The 23,407-nt window shown below is 43.6% G+C and overlaps 1 protein-coding gene across 1 annotated transcript in view; it reads right to left on the reverse strand.

Moving 5' to 3' along the window:
* LOC309688152 (uncharacterized protein) overlaps positions 1-23,407 on the reverse strand; it is a 180,087-nt gene that overhangs the window by 22,101 nt on the left and 134,579 nt on the right. The gene's annotated exons all lie outside the window — the stretch shown is intronic.

Here is a 23,407-nt window from a genome sequence, read left to right on the forward strand (position 1 = left end):
CAGCCTACAAGTTTTCGCCATCTACTGAATAACAAGCTGAAAGAGGAACCTGCAGTTCCTCTGGTGTCCAGCAGAGGCAGCAGTCCCCATACACGCCAGTGTTTTTTTTTTTTTTTTTTTTTTTTTTTTTTTGCCTGTCCCGTTTGGCTCTTTTGCCATCAGAATTGTTGTCTAAAGGCAAAGAAAGATGCCCAACGGATTTACTTTACCAAATTGACCATCCCAGCCTTGCCGTAATGGTCCATCTGATTCACCTTTTATTGTTTATTTTATTTTCACTTACTGAATACGGGACAGACTTGACTGGGGGAAAGAAGGGGAGAAAGAAAGAGGGAAAGAGAAACAGCTGAGAAGAGGGACGGGGGAGAAGGGCAAAAGACAAAAACCAACAGAATGGGCAGCAAAAAAAAAGAAAAAAAAAAAAAAAAAAATGCAAATATCAATCACCTGGATCACCTGCTGAGAAAGAAAAAAGAAAACAAGCAGAAGAAAACAAGAGTAATAGAATAAACAACATCACAATGATATATGGGAATATGACAGTAAATACTAAATATTAAACATTATTGTGCAGCACATAAGATCAACAGAACACAGTGTGCTTTGAGGTAGGAGCCAAAAAGGGTGTAGTTTGTCTGAGTTTGTGGGTGTGATCACCCGTGTGTACACCTGTGAGCATGGACGCGCTTGTTTTTTGTTTTTTTAAAAGGTTCCTTCATGTAATGATCTGCTAGAGGGTAGGGGGGGGGGGGGGGGGGGGGGGGGGCACAGCCCCGTCCTCCAGGGCATGAAGCAGGTATGGAGGAGATCAAAACTCCAGACATCCAGAGGCCCCCAGAACACAAGAGACCAAGGAAGACCAACAGAGGGGCAGCCGCGCCACTGTCCCAGAAAGAGCTGAGGAGAGTCCCAGATGAGGGCTCACTCAGCAGCTGCGGAGCAGAAGCTAGGGGGAGTTGCAGTGACGCGCCCGTGAGCTCCGCCGGCAGCCAGCCGTGCCTGAGTGACCGGGCCCCAGGGCGAGAGGCCGGGGGCACCCCACCTCTGAAGTGGCCTGAGCGAGCCCCAGGCTCCAGGCCCCGATAAGCGGCCGCCAAGGAGTGAGCCGGTGTGTACCTGGACGCCCATCCCCGGACACAAAGAACCACCAACGCACCGATGTCTGAGGGAGTCCGCCACTGTTAGGGGAAGTGGTGGGGGGAGATAGGCCTCCAAACCTTGGAGGGCCTGAGATGTCCCCAGAGAGGTGGCGCCTGACACCCAACCTGACATATAGACACAGACATACGGGCACACACAGATACAAACATCCATTCCCACCCTCATGCTCTCATATGCACTTACTCCACACTCAACCAACGTGGAGACAGACATAAAGAGACGCTGTACACACGATCACACTCCCCAAGCGTACTCTACGAACCGGGTCTAGGTACCCTTGCCCCTGGAGGGGGGAACTGCACCCAGACCCAGGTGGTGTTACCCTTTTCCCTGCGGTGGGGAGAGGCAGACCGCCCCGACTCCGCAGCAGCAGGGAGGCCCCACACTCCAGACCGCAGTCGGACGGCCAACTCCTCCTCCTAGCCCCCCCGCTCCAGCAGGCCGCAGAGAATGGGGGTGAGAGAAGACTCCAAACACCAGTGTTAAATAAACAGCCTGATACAGGAACAGCATTGGTCTCCATAGATAATTTACTCGTTCATAACAGCTGTCTTAACCCTGTGTTGTACAGAATAAAGATAAGAGGAAAAAGAAAAGTCATTATATGCAGATGACACATTTTTATTTTACTGGACTTTGTTTGAATTCAGAGACAAAAATAACAGCTGTCCAGGTGAGGATGTTTCTGTACCTCACCTGTTTAAATTATATTAAGGCTTAAGGTTTGCATTACTAGGGGCGTGGTCTCTTCGACTGACAGGTGGATGGTGACACAGGTGGGTGTAGCTGCTAGCTTCACCCGAACAGCACCTCAGCACCATGTTTGTGCTGCTTGAGAGTTTTGAAGCATTTTAATGACATCATGTGACCAATAACATTGCTGCGGTGAGGTCACTGTACTAACAGATTGTGCAGGAAGGCGGAGCTCCAGATTTAGTGCAGGGGAAATTTCTAGGATTTTGATTGGCTGTTACTGATTAGGTGGTGTAGCTGATACCTTAGCACACCCTCACGGTCACTTCAGTCTCCAGAAAACACGACTGGACTCTGAAGCTTGGATATGTTGAGTTCAAAACTAGCCGGTGCCTTGACCTCCACCTTTTTTAAATCTTTGTCAACACAGTGGTGAAGAGAGAGAGGAGTATCCTTTATTGTCCATCCTTCTGCATGCACGATGACAGTCATATGGAGTCACACAGAAGTAAGGAATAAGAGACTACAGGAAATGGAGAAACTGTGCAAATACCAGCAGGATGTTGGTATTTATTGACTTCATAACCAGTGATGGTTATGAAATCTAACGGGGAGGAAGGACCTGTGACAGAACTGGACCTCTCCAGCTGTGTGTGTGTGTGTGTGTGTGTGTGTGGGGGGGCTTCCTGATGAGCTTATCCAACTGATAGTCGATAACACTAACACACAGCATGGCTGACGCCACCCTCAGAAGCGCGTCCTCCGTCTCCTCAGCAGGTGGAGTCTGCTCTCAGTCTTCCTGTAAAGAACATCAGTGAACACCCAGGTACTTCATTACTGTACCTGTGTAGAACTTTCAGGTATCTGTACTTTACTATTTATTTTTCCCTGAAACGTTTTACCCCAAACATTTGTACACAAACATCTGTTCTTGCTCCTCCTTACATTGTCAAAATAGGCTTGTTGCTTTAGGTTTAACGTCTAAACGTCTTGATCCTAAACCCTGTTGGTTTATTGATCACTGAGGGATGTCCCACAGAGGTGAAACCTTTAATTTATGTATCTTTAAAGCGCATTTCTCAGAGGTTAATGGTGTTCACGGTGCAGATGTTAATAAAGTTGCAGTACTTCAGCGCTACAGAAGAGGAGCGGGCATAAAGGGAGGAGCTCAGCAAACATCAGCAAACACACAAACTGCTGGTGTGTGTGTTTGTCTCAGTATGTGTGTGATCTGAAGGTCCAGCTGCTGGATCACAGCATGAGATGGAGAGAGGGGGAAGAAAGAGCACAGGGAGGAAGAAGACCGTTGGATTTAAACAAAAGGACTGTTCTGTAACTCTGTGTTGTTGAACAGGTCAGCTGATCACAGCCTCACAATGTGCTGCTACAGCCACGGAGAGCTCCTCCACCTTCTTACACCATGTTGTAACAGCTGATTTCTGTTTATGGTGGCGGTGTAACCCCACTCAGTCTCTATGTCCGGTGCTGTATGAGTAAAACTCTCTGGACTCAAGATGGGTAGAGCTCAGGCGTGGTTTATTCCCCTTTTGTGGGTCTCTGCAATAACATGGGACATGAATAACCATGGGTTTCTAACGGGATAAGCTTAGGGAAAACCAGCTTACCAGTAGCAGACTTCGATTGCAGATTTTCAAAATAAAAGTTTCAAAATCAAATCTTTCAAAATAAACCCATGGTTGCGATCCCAAGTTTAACAGGAATTTAACCACAACAAAACCATGTTCATTCTTTTACATTGTTACAAAGGCAAATTACAAACTTCCTGCCCTGACGCAGAGTGTGAGCTGATAGGGATCACACCAAAGAGTTCAAATGAACTGAATAAAAACGGCAGAGTGTTGTGTTGGGTTCTTGAATGAAGACTCCTGCTCATGCAATAACATGAAGCAGTATATTTTTAATAACCATCTTCGAGGCTGTTTCCATGCCAAACCATTTCCCATTTTGTGGGTAAGTGGCGCATGCATATACAATCTATATAGTACCGCCCTATACAATTAGGGCGGTACACTCTCTCACTCGTAGCTGCATAATATTTTTTTTCAATACAGACATACCCAAACATAAACTTTGCTATTTTCATAAACACCCTTTCATCACTCTCTTAACCCAAGTTAAAAATAGTACGGGCTCAAATTGTGGTCATAAATATTTTGTACTTGCAAATCAGGATTTGTAAAAAGAATTTGTGTGTGCGTAAAAAAGATTTGTGTGTAGCCAAAAAATACGTGTGAAACTCTGCACTCAAGTTACAAGTATAAATTTTGACCTTATTTTTCTTCCTTTCATCTGATTGGCCAATGTCATGTCAATCATAAATTTAACTATCCAATCAGATGAACAGATGGGTTTGGCTATTGGAGGAGGCAGGAGGATTAGAGCTCCTCTGCATGTTGTGTTTGCTTTAGTGATGGTAAATTTGATTCTTTTTATTGAATCGAGTTTTAATGAGTCACTCACCAAAGTGAATCGAGTTTTTTGAGTCATTTGATTCACTGAGTCAGTTGACCAGAGAGTGCAAAAAATTTACATTTTCACTCAAACTTAATTAGTTTCTCTTTTCATGTAAATCCCACTGCTAAGATGAATGATTCTAAAAAACCCCCAACTATTTTATAGAGCAAAAAAAAGAGCAAAAACATTTCTAAAATTAAGCAATTTCCTATCAAAATTGCTTAATAAACATTTATTTTGTTTATTTGTATTTTATTAGTATTTTTCTTAAATGTGTCAAATATATATTTTCTCATCTAAATGTCCACTGAGCTGTGAGCCAGGGGGCGGTAATGCGCCTTAACATTGGTTGCCAACCAAGAAGAAGAAGAAGCTGTGAGCCAAGAGGGAGGGGGTGAGTGAGTGAGTGGCTGTATCCCAATTCAGGGTCTGCAGCCTTAAAGTACGCAGCCTCAACGGTCCACAAGGGCCGAGTACTCAAAGACCACTAAGGCCGGAAGTGCGAGGCTTGTGAAATGGGCTCCGTTGCGCTGCCCAGGTTGCCTAGCAACCATGATACTAACAGCTGGAAACGTTTCATACAGCTTTATTTGACAGAAATGAAAGAGAAAATCTTTTGTTAATTTGTTTGTTTGTTTCTACATGAGCTTTGATCATTCTCTGTAAGATTAAGGTCAGCTATTGAACAGCGTATATTTTAAAGTAAAGGCTTTAAGTTAGTACAAACGTCACTAATGTCACATAACTTTGCCGACATGTGGCCAACAGTAATGTTTTAATGTTCTTCGTTATTAAACATTTGCAAATAAATAAGTGACATAATATTCAGTACATACTTAAAGTTTACTCTTCGGGCACCCCTCATCCGCCGTTTTTCTCGGCAAAATTATCCACACCCATTGCCGCGCTATGCATTCTGGGATATGTTGGGCCACGAAGTCTACACCACCACATCCTTAAAATTCAGGGAAATGAAGGACGCATTTGAGGGCCGCATTTCAAGCAGCCTTTGAATTGGGACAGCCTTCGTCGCGTTGCTGTGACGTAATCGGCCTTAAAATGCGGCCTTTAAGGCTGCAGACCCTGAATTGGGAGACAGCCAATGATTCGTTCGCTCTATGATTCAGCACAGGAGGCAGGGGGGGTTAGTGAGTCCTGAGTGATTTGTTCGCTCTGTGATTCAGCACAGGAGGGAGGGGGTTAGTGAGTCCTGAGTGATTCGTTCGCTCTATGATTCAGCACAGGAGGCAGGGGGTGAGCGAGTACTAATGGAATTAGTTTGCTAACAGCAACAGGGATGAGTCAGTGAGTCAGTTGGGCTTGTGAATCATGATTCACGAGTCAGTAAAGTGATTCTCGAGTATTGAACGATTCGTTCACGAATCGAACATCACTAGTTCACTTAGTTTTTGGGTCCAGGCAGGAGAGGACCCAGATGCAGACTCATACGCGGAGAAAAAAAGAGGGAACTCAAAACACTGCTTTATTGCAGGCGTGCAAGATATGCAAAGAATAAACTACACTGGGAAATGCTAAACTAAGACATGCGGAGACCCACAGGGAGACACAGACATGATGGACGATGCGACACCGAACTAACGAGGAACATAGGAGCACACAGGGATATAATGATAATAGTGAGACAGGGCAAGAGCAACACAACATGAGGGACACAGACGGAGACTATCCTTCTGCTCTTGCTCTTGACGAAGGCGGTCGCACTTTTCTCCTTTCCTCCTCCTCTCTCTTAGCTTCCCTGCTTAGCCTCTTATGTCCTTGTCTAGTCTCTCTCACAGTCTGAAGAAAAAGAGGAATTATGGATTGGATCAACTGGTCCCTAAATGCAATTGACACCCCTTTCTCAACGAGTGCTGAAGATATCTACCTATTCCAGGGGTCGGCAACCGGCTCCGGGTGGTTTGGGAAATTAAATTAGAAGTATTTAGCTGAAGTATATTTTATTTGTGTTTAGTTCTTCTTTTAACTTGTAGTTCTAAATTGGAAGATTATTGTGATATTGAAATATAAAAATAAAATTATATCTTATTATTTTTTCCTCAAAATAAGCGTCACACTCGCGGAAGCTGGTATACCCGCCGAAACGCCTGCATTTATTGTGACTTTCAACCCCAGGTAGGCCAATTATGGATCTTTGGATCCATATTATGTTGGCAGCTGTTCTCCACCGTGAACTACTGTATGTTAAAAACAAACACAGCTCACGCCTCACAGATGACAGCTTACAGTCCTGCCCCGATTTGCAGGTGCTGTGTGCAGAGGTTCAGGACCAGAAGTCCCATTGTAAACATATCACGGCAGACCCGACGATGTTTGCATGAACACGCTTTTCAGCATGTCTTTATCGATCGCTTTTCACACATGGTTGTTGTACGCATACAGCCGGCTGTAGCTTTTCAGCTCACAACCCGACACAGACCAACACAACAGCAGAGAGAGCACAGACTTTAAGGCGGTGAGGCGTGATTGCGGGTGCCGCTCAGGTGCGTCCGACTCCATACAGCGGCACTGCAGACCACGCCCCGCCACACACATTAACCAAGTAAAATACATATTTAGATTTTAGAATTCAGAATTTTTGCAAATATCTATTTTTTTTAGCAGCATAGTGCTTTTTTTCCAATTATGTTTTAAAAGTCAGGTCAAGGCTCTGTTGTGATATTTTGATACCATGGTAGCATTTACAGGATATTGTTTTATAGTGATATTATACAGGAAAACTGTTACTCAATAAGGCCCATTTACTAGTTGTTTTTCTCTTTCTCTGTGACCCAAGAATTAATGTGTAAGAATCACAGGATGGTACCTCAAGGTTGAAAACACCACAGAGATCACTTCCTTACTCCCATCCTCCCTTCTTTATCTCTTAGAAAAAGGCTTGTTAAAGGCCAGGTGGTTTGTTTCAGAATTCACTAATGAAAGAACTCTGTATTCTATGTCTAGGAGTGTATTTCGCTGGGATAATCATAAATTGTAGCTGAACTGATAAACTATACAAAGGATACTTCTTTGCTCAGAGGGCAGGAAGACGCTTCCTTATTTGGTCTGTACCGGTTTGAACTTAGAATCTGCTGACACACGAACCTTTTTCCTCTATATAAACTGTTGTATTATGAATAAACCTTTGAGTTGATTTTGGGAAAGCAACCTGAAGCAGTCTGTGTTTCCTTGTTCTCCCAAGCTACTCCCGACGTCGTAACTAACGGCATACCTGAGTGTTACTTTGAATAATTTTGAATCTTATAGGGTACCAAGATGGCGGCGCGCACAGACGCAGCGGCCCGGAGCTCCTACACTTTTGCACTTTTGGTGGTACTGTGTATTATTTCACACAGTCTGGGGTTACTTCAATACAACAGAGATGATCTACTACAACTAAGCCGTGGAGATCTTCAACTAACATCCGAGTATCTCATCCCCCCGGAGATCGTTAAGCAACCCCCGGGGCTACCCGCAACAGCAAGCCGCAGGAGGAGACGTTGCGAGCGGAGGCAGAAGAGAGGCAAGCGGGGAGGCCTGTGGGCACGGCTAAAGACTAGTCCGTTTAAACCACCACTCCCGATCATATTCCTCTCCAACGCCCGTTCAATCCGTTACAAACTGGATGAAATACGACTGCAGATTGCCACTCGACGGACTTTTAATAACTGTTCGTGCATGATTTTCACTGAAACCTGGCTGGACAGCGCCATTCCCGATGCGGCTATCGATCTAGCAGGCCGCACCGCCTATCGAGCCGACAGGTCTGCGGACTCGGGTAAGAAGACTGGCGGGGGGCTGTGCATCTATATTAACAACCTTTGGTGCACGAACGTCACGGTAACGGAAAAACTGTGCAGTACAGAGGTAGAACTGTTGGTGTTAAAGTGCCGTCCATTCTATCTCCCTCGGGAATTTTCTGCCGTTTACATCTGCGCTGTTTACATTCCACCAGATGCTAATGCTAAGCTAGCGTTAGCACAATTGAGCAGCAGCATCAATAACAGCCTGGTAGCACACCCGGACAGTGTCTTTATTGCGGCTGGGGATTTTAACCACGCGGACCTGAAATCTGTACTTCACAATTTCCACCGTAATGTGAAGTGTGCTACCAGAGGAGATAGAATGTTGGACCAGGTGTACACCAACATGGCGAATGCGTACAGAGCCCAGGCTTATCCCCACCTGGGTCTGTCAGACCATCTCTCCCTTCTGCTACACCCAATATACACACAAAAGATCAAGAGCACTGGGATTACAACCAAAACCGTGAGAACATGGCCGCAGGATGCTATTCCGATGCTTCAGGACTGTTTCCACTGCAGACTGGGATGTATTCAAGGTGCAGGACACTGACAATCGTGTCGCATTGGACAGTTACACCTCCACTGTCTTGGACTACATCTGTTTCTGTGTGGACAATGTAACAACTTGGAAACGATTCCGTGTGTTCCCTAATAATCCACCCTGGATGACACACGGAGTTCAACAACTTATTCGAACAAGGAACAACGCTTTCAAATCCGGGGACCAGGAGGCATACAGTGCTGCCAGGGCCAACCTGAGAAGAGGCATCAAGACTGCCAAGCAGCAGCACAGGAGGCGTATCGAGGCCAGGTTTGAGAACAACACAAACCCAAGGCAGGTCTGGGAGGGCATCAGGGATATCACGGACTACAAAAGAAGAACACCATCACCCTCAGCCGACAGTTCTACTCTGGCTGAGGATCTAAATCTCTTTTATGCCCGTTTTGACAGGGAGAACACCGACCCTGTCCTGTCCCCTCTCCCCTCAACCGACCCTGCTCCGGTCCTGAGCACTCATGAGCTGAGGCGTGTGTTCCGGAGCATTAACACCAGGAAGGCGGCCGGGCCGGATGGAGTGCTGGGCCGGGTGCTAAAAGACTGTGCTGCGGACCTGGCGGACGTCTTCACCTCTATATATAACACCTCGTTGTCCTGTTCACTGGTACCATCCTGTTTCAAAGCAGCAACCATCGTTCCCATCCCAAAACAGTCAAATGTCACATGTCTGAACGATTTCAGACCTGTGGCACTCACCCCCATTCCCGCCAAATGCCTGGAGAGACTGGTCATTAAACACATCAGAGCTGCTTTTCCACCATCCCTGGACTCGCACCAGTTTGCATACAGGGAGAACCGGTCAACCGAGGATGCGATCGCCACAGTGCTGCACACATTACTGAAGCACTTGGAACACAGGAATACCTATGCACGGCTCCTCTTTGTAGACTACAGCTCGGCTTTTAATACCATCCGGCCATACAAACTACGTCCCAAACTCCACCAACTGGGACTTAACTCCTCTCTGTGCAACTGGATTGTGGACTTCCTCACTAACCGTAGACAGAGTGTCAGAGTGGGTAAGAACACCTCTTCCACCCTTGTGGTCAACACCGGTGCCCCTCAGGGGTGTGTTCTGAGCCCTCTGCTATACACTCTCTTCACCCATGACTGTATTTCCTCCTGCGCGTCCAATCTCATTGTTAAGTTTGCAGATGACACTACAGTGCTCGGACTTATATCCAACAATGATGAGACAAACTATAGGACAGAGGTGCAACAACTAGAGTCATGGTGCCACGACAATAACTTGGTCTTAAACACCAAAAAGACCAAGGAGATCATTGTAGATTTCCGGAAGAGGGGTCATAACAACCATCTGCCTCTCTTCATTGGCAGTGAGGCGGTGGAGAGGGTGAGCAGTTTTAAATTCTTGGGGGTAACTGTGACCGAGGACCTGTCCTGGGGCAACCATATCACCTCAGTTGTACGGAAGGCCCAACAGCGCCTCTACTACCTGAGGAGACTGCGGAGCGCACACATTCCCAGATCTCTGATGTTGAACTTCTACAACTGTGCCATCAGCAGCGTTCTGACGTATGGATTTCTAGTGTGGTTCCCCAGCTGCACCAAGGCCGATCAGCAAGCACTCCAGCGGGTGGTGAAGGAAGCTGGCAGAATTATTGGAACAAGTCTGCCAGAGATCAGTAATATCTTCCCCACTCGCTGTCTGAGGAGGGTGCACAGTATCCTGCGGGACCAACATCACCCTGCGCGCCACCTTTTCCATCTGCTGCCCTCAGGGAGAAGGTACAGGTCTATACAGGCCAGAACATCCAGACTGGCCAACAGCCTGTATCCACAGGCTGTGAGGCTCCTGAACTCTCTGCCCCCCTCTCACGGACAATAACCATATCCAACTTCTTAATAGCAATGAACTGGTCTGCATTGGTGCATCATATCTTTATTCTCTTCCCCCTCCTGCCCCCCCCCCTCTTTCTTAAATAGATAACTATCATATCTGATATCATATCTCACAGTACAATAATATTGAATGGGTTGCATTGTTGTATTTTGTCATGTTTCTCAGGTCTTTGTCTGAATTTCTACGAACATTATTGCTAAGGATTGTCTTATTGCATTGGAGTCACACTGGGTTAAATATGTACACTTGGGTTTTAAGGGGTATTTATTATTTTCTTCTTTTTTTGGGTTGTATGGAAGCCCCAAACGCAATTTCATTGTTCTTGACAATGACAATAAATAAATAAATACTAAATAATACTATAGGGTAAAGACAAAACTCTGCTTATAGGTGCCCACGCCTCGGAGGAAACCCGATCCACGGATGACCCGGGACGGAGATTTCTTTCAGGCTCCAAAAGCCCAAAGGCGATATAAGGCTGGCGGCTCACAACAGTTTTTTTATGCTACATGGATCATTTTAGTTCAGCTGGGTGTCTTTCCTTTTGTTATATTTCTTTAAGAGTTCAAAATGTGTTCATTACATAAATAAGATGTAATTTTCTCTGTAGCACTTCATGGATTTCATAAGCAACACACCTTAGTTGCTCTGTGGATTCTTAAAAAGCAGTTAAAAACTTTTCTGTTCAAACAAGCCTTTTGTTGATCTACGTATTTTATATTCTTTACATTATGTCAGTGCGCCCCAGGGCAGCTGTGGCTACAATGTAGCTTGCCATCACCAGTGTGTGAATGTGTGTGTGAATGGGTGAATGACTGAATGTAGTGTAAAGTGCTTTGGGGTCCTATGGACTAGAAAAGCGCTATACAAATGCAGGCCATTTAAAGTTTCTCTCAAATCTGAAATAAAGCTGATCCCTCTCTGTCCTCACACACTTGGTATCTGAACTTCTACCCTTACATTTGTTCAGTTTTCTTTTCCCTTCTTTTCCTCCCCATCCCTGGCTGCCTCCTTCGCTCCAACACACCCACCCACACAAGTAGGGCCTGGGGTGCGGGTGTGTCACAGGGGTGCAGGGGAGGCATCCCCCCCCCCCACCCCGTCCCCTTCTGGCCACCTGTGCCTCAATTTTATTCCACAACTTAGACATCCACATTACTCACACTCTCATAACACATACATATAGGGCCTTGAGGGTGGGCACGTTAACGGCGTCCAGTGGACGATCTGTGTATTCAACCCCACCTCTGGCTCCGGTGCCCACCTCTTAATTTTAAATCCATGTAGACATTGAGGGTTCTCGAGAGGGGCCGTGCTAACACCTGCTGCTCTCTGGCAGCAGCACCATGCTCTCCCGTGTTTTAAATGCACCTTAGAACAACATGCAGCAACACTACACATGAGCGAGAGGAAGGAGGTTTGGGGTCTTCACACACCCCTGTTCTCTGCTGGCCATCGGGACGGGGGGGCTGGGAGGAGGTGTTGGCATCTGGGATGCGGGGCCTCCCTGCTGCTGCGGAGCCTGGGGCGGTCTGCTTGCCTCCACCCCGGGGGAAAGGGTAACATTTTCTGGGTCTAGGTGCCGTTTCCCCCTCCACTGGACCTGGGGTATAGAGTTTGTTTGGGGAGTGTGATTGTGTGTACAGTGTCCATGTATGTCTATCCCTACTTTGGTTGAGTGCTGAGTATTTGTATATGTGTGCATGAGGGTGGGAATGCATGTTTGTGTCTGTGTTTATATGTCAGGTCGGGTCTTACACTCCACCTCTCTGGGAACTCCCAGGCCCTCCAAAAGCCTATCTCCCCTCACCACACTCCCTGTCGGTAACTGATGCCCTCAGGGGTCGGTGCGTTGGTGGTTCTTGGTGTCCGGGGATGGGTACTCAGGTATGTACCAGCTCACTCCCGGTGACTACTTGGTGGGGCCTGGTGCCTGTTGTTTGGTCAGGCCTCTTCCGGGGCAAAGAGGCCTCTGGGCCTGCAGTTTGGTTCACTCTGGCACAGCTGGAACGCCACTGCAGCCCCCTCTGGCTTCTGCTCCGTGGCTACTGGGTGACCCCTCATCTGGGGCTCTCCTCAGCTCTTCCCAGGAGGGTGGCATGATGCCCCTCCGGTGGTCCTCCTTGGGCTCTCGCACTCTGGGGCCTCTGGAAGTCTGGAGCCTGGATCTCCTCCATGCTTGCTCTCTACATCCTCTAGCAGACTATTACATGGGGAAACCTTTTGAATACAAGCACGCTGATCCACACAGGTGTGCACACGGGTGTTCACTGTTCATAGACATAAACTACACCTTTATTGGCTGCTATTTCCAAGCACATTGTGCATTGTCGGTCCTGCTTGCTACACAACAACATTCAATATTTAGTATTTACTGCTGTTTACACTTAGCTAGATTAACGTGATGGTGTTGTGTTTAGTATGTTGCTCTGTTTTTTTTGCTTGTTTTCTCTTCTTTTTCTCTCAACAGGTGATCTCCCTTTCCCATGCCTCAGTCATGTCTGTCCCATCTGTAACAACTGGAGAAAAAAACAACAACAAAAAAAAGAACGACTTAAAGTTTAAAGATAAAGTTTCTCTCAAAACTGAAAATAAAGCTGATCCTTCTCTGTCCTCACACACTCGGCATCTGAACGTCTACCCTTACATTTGTTCAGTTTTGTTCATGTAGTGAAAGATATTTTGGGGAGGATTTTACGTGATGTCCTCGAACACAGCGCGAACATCCACACCTTTCCAGCTGATAATTAGAGGAATTATAAGAAACATTGGGGGAAATGAGAAGTACAGGAAGAAACAGGAGAGAGGAGATGGTTATATCTCTACTTAGATTCAGACACACTGGTTTGAATAGCACATTATTTTTAATAAAAAAAAACACTGTACAAAGGAGTGTGACTGCAGTAAGGAACAGGAAACAACACATTTTATTGCATTGTCAGAAGTATGATATTGAAAGAAGACAACTGATCAAAAAAGCTGGACGATATGAGAGTGAAGCTGGACTTGATTGATTTATTTCGTACAAACTATATAAGTGAAAAGTATCAGGCTGTATTTTGGTTTTTAAGGCAGACCCATTTGTGCGGGAGGATTTGAATTTTGTTTTTGTCATTTTGGTCCACACTCCACACCAGTTGGTGGCTGTAATGCACCATTTTGCTGTGAAGAAGAAGGAGGAGAAGAAGACGACGACGACATCATTTGGCATTCCTTTCTCATCCAAGGTGGCCCAGAGCGTGAAGTGGCTAAGCACTGCAGAGCGATTTGATGTCTTCAGGAAAGCTGCTCATTTTACTATTGCCCTTCAGAGAGTGGATCATGCCACGCTGCTTCTGTGTTGTAGTAGCCTTGTTGTCATTTTGCAAACGTTTATGGACTGACTCCTCGTTTTATGGTCTTTTACTCTGAATTGTTTGACATATTCTGATCATGCTTTTATAAATAACTTAACCGTAGGGTGTATTTGTTCCATTTGTCTTTTAGGGATTTGTTTAATGTTTGGTTGTTTTGTTGCTTTAATGGAGGTGCGGTCGCTTTTTGAGGGGCTAGGCTTAGCGGATGGCTGAACCTTTGGCCACATGTCGGCAAAGTTGTGACATTAGTGATGCTTGTGCTTTCAGAGAGAGAGAGAGAGAGAGAGAGAGAGAGAGAGAGAGAGACTAATTATAATAACAATCGAATATTACTTCAAATGTATTTTGTGGAAAATATTTATTTTTTTTGGCTAAAAAACAGTGGGCTCATGTAAAGAAACTGGGATTTGATAAGATAAGATACCTTTATTAGTCCTGCAAGGGGAACTTTCATGTTAAGGCTGCCGACCTAACTCCCCTCAGACTGAGCTCCAACAGGGAGATCAGTTTGAGAACAGAAAAAAACACCTCTGCACATAGCACATGAAAAAACTCTTAATACACCAAAGAAACACATGACAAGCAACAGGGGTGGGTAAAGGGTGAGAGACAGCCAGTGTAGACAGTACATCCAGCCCTGCAGCATAAGCGCTGGTCTCCTTGAGCCACCGTCTGCATCGGAGGGGGATAAGCGCCAAAGGCATTTGGAAAGGGAGGGGGGATGAGTGTGTGTGTGTGTGTCCAGAGTTCAGCTGAGACAGTGTCCTTCGCCCTGCCAGGCTAAGTAAACAGTCTTCCAGCCAACACAGGTGGCCTTGCATAGAATGGGAAGAACAGTCTAAACACAGTCGTTATCAGGGTGTTGTTGTTCAGCTCCAGCCTTGAGACCGCAGCTGGCGCCAAAGGGGTATCGGCATGAAGTGATGGTGGTTTTTACTTTAGTGCAAACAACTCATGAGAATTTCACAGCTGTTCTAGCAGTCTGACACTGGTCTCTCAATCTCCCATTGGAGAGCTGTGAGCTTCTCCATGATGTTATCAAACTTACGATCTGTGATGTTGTTCAGGGTTAAAAACCCCGAAATATAATTAAAACTTTATATGAATATTTCAGGGGGAAGTAGTTTTAAAAGACTGACTCATTTAAAGTGGAAAAAAATATTAATATATAATATTTTTATAGCACTTCTTGGGGCGTGTCCGTTTTGTGGCCTTAGGAACACTTAAGGATTGCTTTTTAAGGATTTTAAGGGTTAAATATGACTTTTTCTGGGTCACAAAATAAACTTTTAAGATATTTTCAGGTGAGAATGTAGCTGTGTAAAGTTCAAATATCTGCTCGATTTATCAAGATATCACATATTTGCAAAAATGCTCAGATGTTTTCGGAGACGTCCATTTTTTTAATGCTCTGTGGCAGATTTTGAACATCTGTGGCATCTATTAATGTCAAATCTAGCCTTTCTTTAACAACATAAGCAAACTGCTTTTATATTTAACCACTCCTGTTTAATTAAATTTTACATAATAATAATAATAATAATAACAATAGTATTTGTTTTGTTAAAAATGTGTTTAAAAACAAGTTTTGTTGTGAAAGCTACAGGGAGTGCAGAATTATTAGGCAAGTTGTATTTTTGAGGAATAATTTTATTATTGAACAACAACCATGTTCTCAATGAACCCCAAAAAACTCATTAATATCAAAGCTGAATGTTTTTGGAAGTAGTTTTTAGTTTGTCTTTAGTTTTAGCTATTTTAGGGGGATATCTGTGTGTGCAGGTGACTATTACTGTGCATAATTATTAGGCAACTTAACAAAAAACAAATATATACCCATTTCAATTATTTATTTTTACCAGTGAAACCAATATAACACCTCCACATTCACAAATATACATTTCTGACATTCAAAAACAAAACAAAAACAAATCAGCGACCAATATAGCCACCTTTCTTTGCAAGGACACTCAAAAGCCTGCCATCCATGGATTCTGTCAGTGTTTTGATCTGTTCACCATCAACATTGCGTGCAGCAGCAACCACAGCCTCCCAGACACTGTTCAGAGAGGTGTACTGTTTTCCCTCCTTGTAAATCTCACATTTGATGATGGACCACAGGTTCTCAATGGGGTTCAGATCAGGTGAACAAGGAGGCCATGTCATTAGTTTTTCTTCTTTTATACCCTTTCTTGCCAGCCACGCTGTGGAGTACTTGGACGCGTGTGATGGAGCATTGTCCTGCATGAAAATCATGTTTTTCTTGAAGGATGCAGACTTCTTCCTGTACCACTGCTTGAAGAAGGTGTCTTCCAGAAACTGACAGTAGGACTGGGAGTTGAGCTTGACTCCATCCTCAACCCGAAAAGGCCCCACAAGCTCATCTTTGATGATACCAGCCCAAACCAGTACTCCACCTCCACCTTGCTGGCGTCTGAGTCGGACTGGAGCTCTCTGCCCTTTACCAATCCAGCCACGGGCCCATCCATCTGGCCCATCAAGACTCACTCTCATTTCATCAGTCCATAAAACCTTAGAAAAATCAGTCTTGAGATATTTCTTGGCCCAGTCTTGACGTTTCAGCTTGTGTGTCTTGTTCAGTGGTGGTCGTCTTTCAGCCTTTCTTACCTTGGCCATGTCTCTGAGTATTGCACACCTTGTGCTTTTGGGCACTCCAGTGATGTTGCAGCTCTGAAATATGGCCAAACTGGTGGCAAGTGGCATCTTGGCAGCTGCACACTTGACTTTTCTCAGTTCATGGGCAGTTATTTTGCGCCTTGGTTTTTCCACACGCTTCTTGCGACCCTGTTGACTATTTTGAATGAAACGCTTGATTGTTCGATGATCACGCTTCAGAAGCTTTGCAATTTTGAGACTGCTGCATCCCTCTGCAAGATATCTCACTATTTCTGACTTTTCTGCGCCTGTCAAGTCCTTCTTTTGACCCATTTTGCCAAAGGAAAGGACGTTGCCTAATAATTATGCACACCTGATATAGGGTGTTGATGTTATTAGACCACACCCCTTCTCATTACAGAGATGCACATCACCTAATATGCTTAATTGGTAGTAGGCTTTCGAGCCTATACAGCTTGGAGTAAGACAACATGCATGAAGAGGATGATGTGGACAAAATACTCATTTGCCTAATAATTCTGCACTCCCTGTATAATCCAGATTAGTGGCCTGTTAAATGGTTAAAGTCTAGGTTGGCTTTATACTTGAGAAGTAAGTAATACAGCTTTTCCTTCTAAAGAATTAAGTTAAATTCCACAGTTGAATCATAAGAAACATTATGTTACATATAAACCCTGCCATATGTTAGATCTGGTCATTTTGCTTATTAGAAACTTTATATATTGGAAGTTAACTTTTAACAAGCTTGTAATGATTATATTTAAATTAGGTGGTCTTTTTTTTAAATGCATATCTCTTTAGGCCTAAACTGACAGTGCCAATACCACACACTCAGACACAGTAGTAGATGGTGTTACTATGTTAGTCTAATTTGGTTGTATGGGGTCTACAGTGACCTTCTGTGTTGTAAGTTACAATGATTGCACAGCTATTAAGGATCAAATCGGTTTCTGAAAAATGTTTAGTTTTTTCTCCCTCTGCTTGCTTCTTACTGTCTTTGAGGCTCGGGACCAGCACTCCTGTTGTTGGACAGAAAGACATCAACTCAGTAGTAAGTATTTTGGTTTTACAATATATTAGCAACTGTCAGTGACATTTAAATTAATCAGGCTGAACTTTAATCATTCTTTAGATCAGCCTGTTTTACTTGTTGTTTTATTTGTGCTTTGGTTTGGGGAAGTTGTTTCTTTACTGATCTTTTCCTGTCTTCTGTTATTAGACTTGAGATATGACTGCACTATGCTGTTGCTGGTGACTCCAGTTAATTCTACAAGAGATGCTGGGTAAGTAAACAAACAACAACAGTTTGGTCTGCATTTATTCAAAGATCACATCCCTCAAACTTAGTTTAGAGGGTCTACACTGTAAAAAGTGAAGTCGCAAGTTTTCTAACAGCAAAATTTGTTTTGTGCCCAAATCATTTTGCACATCATTGATGAAAGTTATTGGCCATGTTTGCATAGCCCTTTTTAAAATGATGCTTTCATGACATTATTGTGTGTTGGGTGGTGGTCAGGGCTATCCAGACTGACAATTGGGACATTGAATGTCACCTGTCCGGTGGGAAGCGAGCCTGAGATTGCAGAAAAAATGTTTTAAGCAATTAAGTTCATGTTCCAAAAAATATGATTGTTTTCTTGCAGGACAACAGGAGAGATGAGTCCTCTGTCACAGATGATGTGGTCAGTGAAGATGGTCGCCTGCAGGTTCAAGCTCATTGCATCTCCAACCCACATCCACTGCCACTGTACTTAAGGGAAGTTAAAGACTTTCTTCTGCACCTACATTTGGATCACCTCGATCCATGAAAATAAGATTTAGAGGACAGATAAAGAAAAAACTGAATTATAAGATAAGAGAGGATGAGAGGAGAAAGAAAGAAATTAAAAATCCAGCCCAGGGAATATCGTGGGGAGTGAGAGTTTTTTAAAGAGAATGAAAGAAGAGAAGGAATGATAGAAGGAAGGGAACATAGATTAAGAAAGTTAAAAGAGTCGGAAGGTGAAAAAGAAAGCTCAGAGAGAGCACCTGTAAATCAATCTTTTTGAAGGTGTGATTCACTAACCTGGTTTCCAACTGCAGTGAGTTCTTCTGATGCCTTTGACAGTATAACAAAATGTCAGTCAGGATTAAGAACTGGGGACATAGAAGAACATGTGAATCTTTGGGATTCTCTTCACTCATGTAGGAAAAGAACTAGAAATTAATTAGTTCAGCCGCCATTTGTCAGCTGTAACAGCTCTGACGCAGCAGAGAGAGTCACTCAGGGTGATGAAGACTTTTTAAAAAACCCTGTTTGATCCAGTTGTACTGACTGTTTTTTTTTTTAACGTGTGGCTCATGTTTTCCATGTTAGCCTAAGCCTTCCTAGATGAGCCTAAAGATGAAAAACTGTCAAAAATATGTTTTAATTTTCCTTTACCCTGCTAAACTCTCACTATATAATATATTTTTACATACATGTTTATGGTAGTGTACAACAAATGCTAGCACTCCTCACCTTGATTAAAGCTTTTGAGAATGACCTCTGTCCAGTGAGCAATATAAATGCACTCAAGGATGCAGGGGATTAATGGAAGAAAAAGAAAAATGGAAAGCCAGAGGCAGGGTGATAGGTTTGTAGCTTGAACCTATCCGCTGGAACATTGAGGACAATATAATTACACAGCGAAGCAAGACACGAGTAGGAAAAGTTCTTCATGTTACTCGTGCACGGGAGAGACCGGACAAACGCCGTTCCTTCGCTTGACCCCAGTTGCTCTCGTCCGTTCTCCCGTACCACTGTTCTTTTATTGAGGTTACATGAATATGCATAGGTTCATTAACATATGACGTCTACATACACACAAAGAGTACCTTGCCTGTGTATGTGTGTGTGTGTGTGCGTGCACATGTGTGTGTGTGTGTGTGTGTGTGTGTGTGTGTGAGATCCAGATGTGACCCTGTGAAGACTCCCCAAAGCTGGTGCCAGGAGTCTAGCGGTCCATCTGAACAAAAGGCTCTTATACTTAAACAGATATACGTGTGCTTGCTATACCATAAATCAATAAGAAAAGATACGACCTCTCCTAGGAGGTGTGATCTATGCCAGAACACTCTGTAGAGGAGTGAACGCACTCCCCCTTCATGCTACACAGAGCTGTTACAGACCTCCTAGGATGAGACATTCTTTCAATCTACAAATAATTATACACCTCTAAGCATATATGGTTAAATATTTCTAAGCATAAATGACAATCAACAATACAAATCTAACATTTCCCCCTTTTTGACCTTTATGCTAGAAAAGTTCCCAGTTATGAATACTTCATGTCTGACAGTTTCAATGCAAACATTTTTATACTCAGCATATGTCAAATCACCATAAATTACTGAAAAAATACACAGTTTAACAAATGTATTAGCAGTTATCCCATTACTCATTGATCTCATCCAATGGCAAACTGCATCCTACAAGCAAACAAAGAAATTATTAATTTAATAGTGAAAATAAGAAAGTAACATTTTCAAAAACAGCTCAGCTTGGTGGTGCTTCCTCCGGGTGTGCAAATCACATGTCTCTCTGCAGAGTGGTTTGAGTTCTGCAGGGCGTCATGAATGTCTCTTCCAGTTGTTTCCATCATTGTCCATAGGACCAGAGTCCAAATGTATGTAGAATAGACATTCAAACACCAGTTGGTTTTGTTGTTTGTCAACATGGGTCTCAGCTATTTCCAAAGCTGCAGACCTCATAGGAAACTGCTGTTATCACCACCATAGCTTCTGGTTCCTGTGCTTTTCACAGAATCATGATGTCATCCTTAGACTCCCTCTGCGCTGTCGATGGAGCTTGGCACGCTCCCCTCATCCCTCGAGTTTTCATGTCCCAACGCTGCTGAAGATTTAAGGCAGAGCACGTCGTACACCTTAGTTGTCTTCCTCAGCGTCAATATTGAATCTTTCATTTTATTTAAATCTTGCTGTGGGACGTCTCCTCTTGATCTCCTGGAAGCTCAGTAGCACAGCTCTCCGTGTGATGTCTGCTGTGCTGAAGATGATCTCTGATCCTCCTGAAGCCTCTCTCCTGGCCTCAGCTCCCATCTTGTGGACGATCCTCTCAGGCACTCCTTCTCGTCATGCATAGTCCTGATTTTGGGCCTGCTGGATCTGTCTCTCTTAGGTGAGAGTTGTCATGTGTCCATCTCCTCTGCCTTCCTCCTGGTTCAGCTGTTTCCGGCACCAGCTTGGGTCCTATAAGGATGAGCGTCGTAGTCAAGGTAACCAAGAGGGTCCTGGTCGCACACAGATCCGTCACGCCTCACACTTGGTTGCCCTAGAGTTGATCAGAGGCTGGAGACAAGTGTCATGTGCAGGTTTTCTCAAATCAGTAAACTACAATTATTTTCATAAGTCGCCTCAGACATGGATCATCCCATGTACTCAGTCAACATTAATGTAATCAGTGACTGCTCTTAAGCAAAGTCACTCCACTCATATATTACTATGAGCTCAATAGCCCATCGTCAACTATTCCATAAACAATCCCTTATATATTTTTCTCATGTCACAGCTGAATCTTCTACACGCAGTCATAGAAAAACAAACATTAGCAACACACATTGATTATCCTGGTGGGCAGGCGTCGCCCATCCACATTCCAGAGGTGCCATAAAAACACCATAAAGTTAGCCAACCCTAGCCGTGGAAAGAATGTCATTCACATATAAACCCAGAAATCCTGTAGTAGGAAAACATTAACTAATCCTCTTATAAATCACATGATCAAACACATGATTAACCATCTGCTGTAAAAAGAAATGTAAATGTTAGCGCTGCGCAGGTGTGTACACTTTCTCACAGTAATGTCTGTGAGCAACACAAGGTAGTGAATGACACACACATAGTAAATTCACAGACAGAGAATTTAAACTAAAAAGGTTAAATTTTCAGAGTTCACAAACATAAAAATGGCATTTAAAAGGTTAAATGATCACGCAACCTCGGATGTTGCTGTCATCTTTCTGCTCCTGTAAAAGGAAACACACATAGATTCATCTGCACCTTTGTCAGGTGGGGGTTAACTTCGCACAGTCGTGTTACGTCAGTAAAGTCTTGTCAGCTTTTGTCAGCATTTACCAGTCAGTTTTTTTTTCTTTCACTCATTCATTCATTCAGTCATTCTTTCTTTCTTTGCTGATAGTGGAACCTGTCGTCGCATTTAGTTTCCACTTCCAGCAAAATGACGTTATTTCAAAAAGAAAAAGAACTTTAGATCGGATTACATCGCTGCTGAATCCCTTTTAGGCCGGGACTTTCATTTAATATTGTCCCAAATAAGTAGCTTTCTCCTGAGCCCATTTCAATGTGGAGAAAACTCACTTGTAACAGCTTTCTCGACAGGTCGTAAAGCACTTTCAATTTCTGACGTGCAGATCTGCTTAAAGAAAAGAAATAGACAAACAAAATCAGTGCCTGTTCAAAAATGAAAAATGAAAAATAACAGAGATTATCAAACCAAACTCTCAGTGCACTGTGAAAGTATCAAAATAAAAAGGCCTTGTTAAGTCATGACACAAGCTCCTCATCAACTTCACAACAGGAGAAGAATCATCAGCTAGATTCACTCCAAACCAACCATCAGCTGCACAACTCACAACATAAGCCTAATGTCTTCTTTAACTTGTGAATTTAATCACCAGGTCTGTGCTCTTCACTCATTTAGGCCACAGATCTATTTTATTCAATTTTCCTTTTTTCCCTTCATCATAAAACATGTGACATGCTGTCATGCACTTCACAAAAGAAGTTTGTTCTGACGTATTCAGAGTTGTGTATCTAAATACAGGATTCACTCGCACATCAAAGCAGGAAACTCAGTGTTTTAGAGTCTCCACTCAACACACAACAACTCCAACACATCCCATTCACTCGTGCTAGAATTCAATCACCTTTCATTAATCTAAGAACGATCAACTAATTTGAATCAGCTATTAACCCACTAAGTTGACAGGACGACAGAAATGCATGTTCAAAATGTTATCACTAAAAGAGAATTTCCCTCATACAGTAAATTTAGTAGTAAACTTGTGCTGCATCAATCAAGCAGGAAGCTTCTCCCAATTTACTATATTAACAACTAAATTTATTATCTGATCACTGGTTGGTCAAACCAGAATCTTTTTTCCCACAAAAGTTTAAATTGTTGTCCTGCAACCTAGAGAGTCAATTTTTGCGTTGGATAAATTCAGTATTTGATAACAAGTGTCTGCTAAATTGACACTATTTTAACACTGATGAAAGATAACAAGCTAATTTTCATTGCATGTGTGTTTGTGTTATTATGCAGGTTTAATGCATGTCTGTGGAGCTGCATATCCAGCAGAGCATGTTCTCTGCCTTTCCTACACATTTCTCTGCTATTATTTGATCACTTCTTAACTAATGTGCTATGAGTCCACTGGTCTTTGCATCACACGAGGTGACTTGGATAAGATGATAAACAGACTCACACGCTTAAGATGTTGTCTAATCTTCATAAGCTCTCTTGTGTTTGGAAGTGTTAGTAGGGTTAATGCATGTTGTGCTTGTGTGTGTGATTTTGTATATGTTTCTTTTTCGCAGTGTTTCAGACTCCTTCACAATTTTCCAACTTAAGCAGTCAGTTTTCTTTTCCCCAGGTTTGCTAACCCAAATTTTGATTTCCCACATTAAATAATTCCTATGTGTTCTCACCTAGTCTTCTCACTCTGTTGTCCTCTCACTCTTTTTTCCTCTCCCACTTCAACAGTCCCGGCAGTTCTCCTTCAGCTTTGTCCTGTGTTCCACTGTCTCTTCTTGCCATTTTACTCCACAGGTGGCAAATGTCAAACTCCAACTGTTC

This window comes from Aulonocara stuartgranti (assembly GCF_965226115.1).
Source record: "Aulonocara stuartgranti genome assembly, chromosome: 2".
Classification (NCBI taxonomy): Eukaryota; Metazoa; Chordata; class Actinopteri; order Cichliformes; family Cichlidae; genus Aulonocara; species Aulonocara stuartgranti.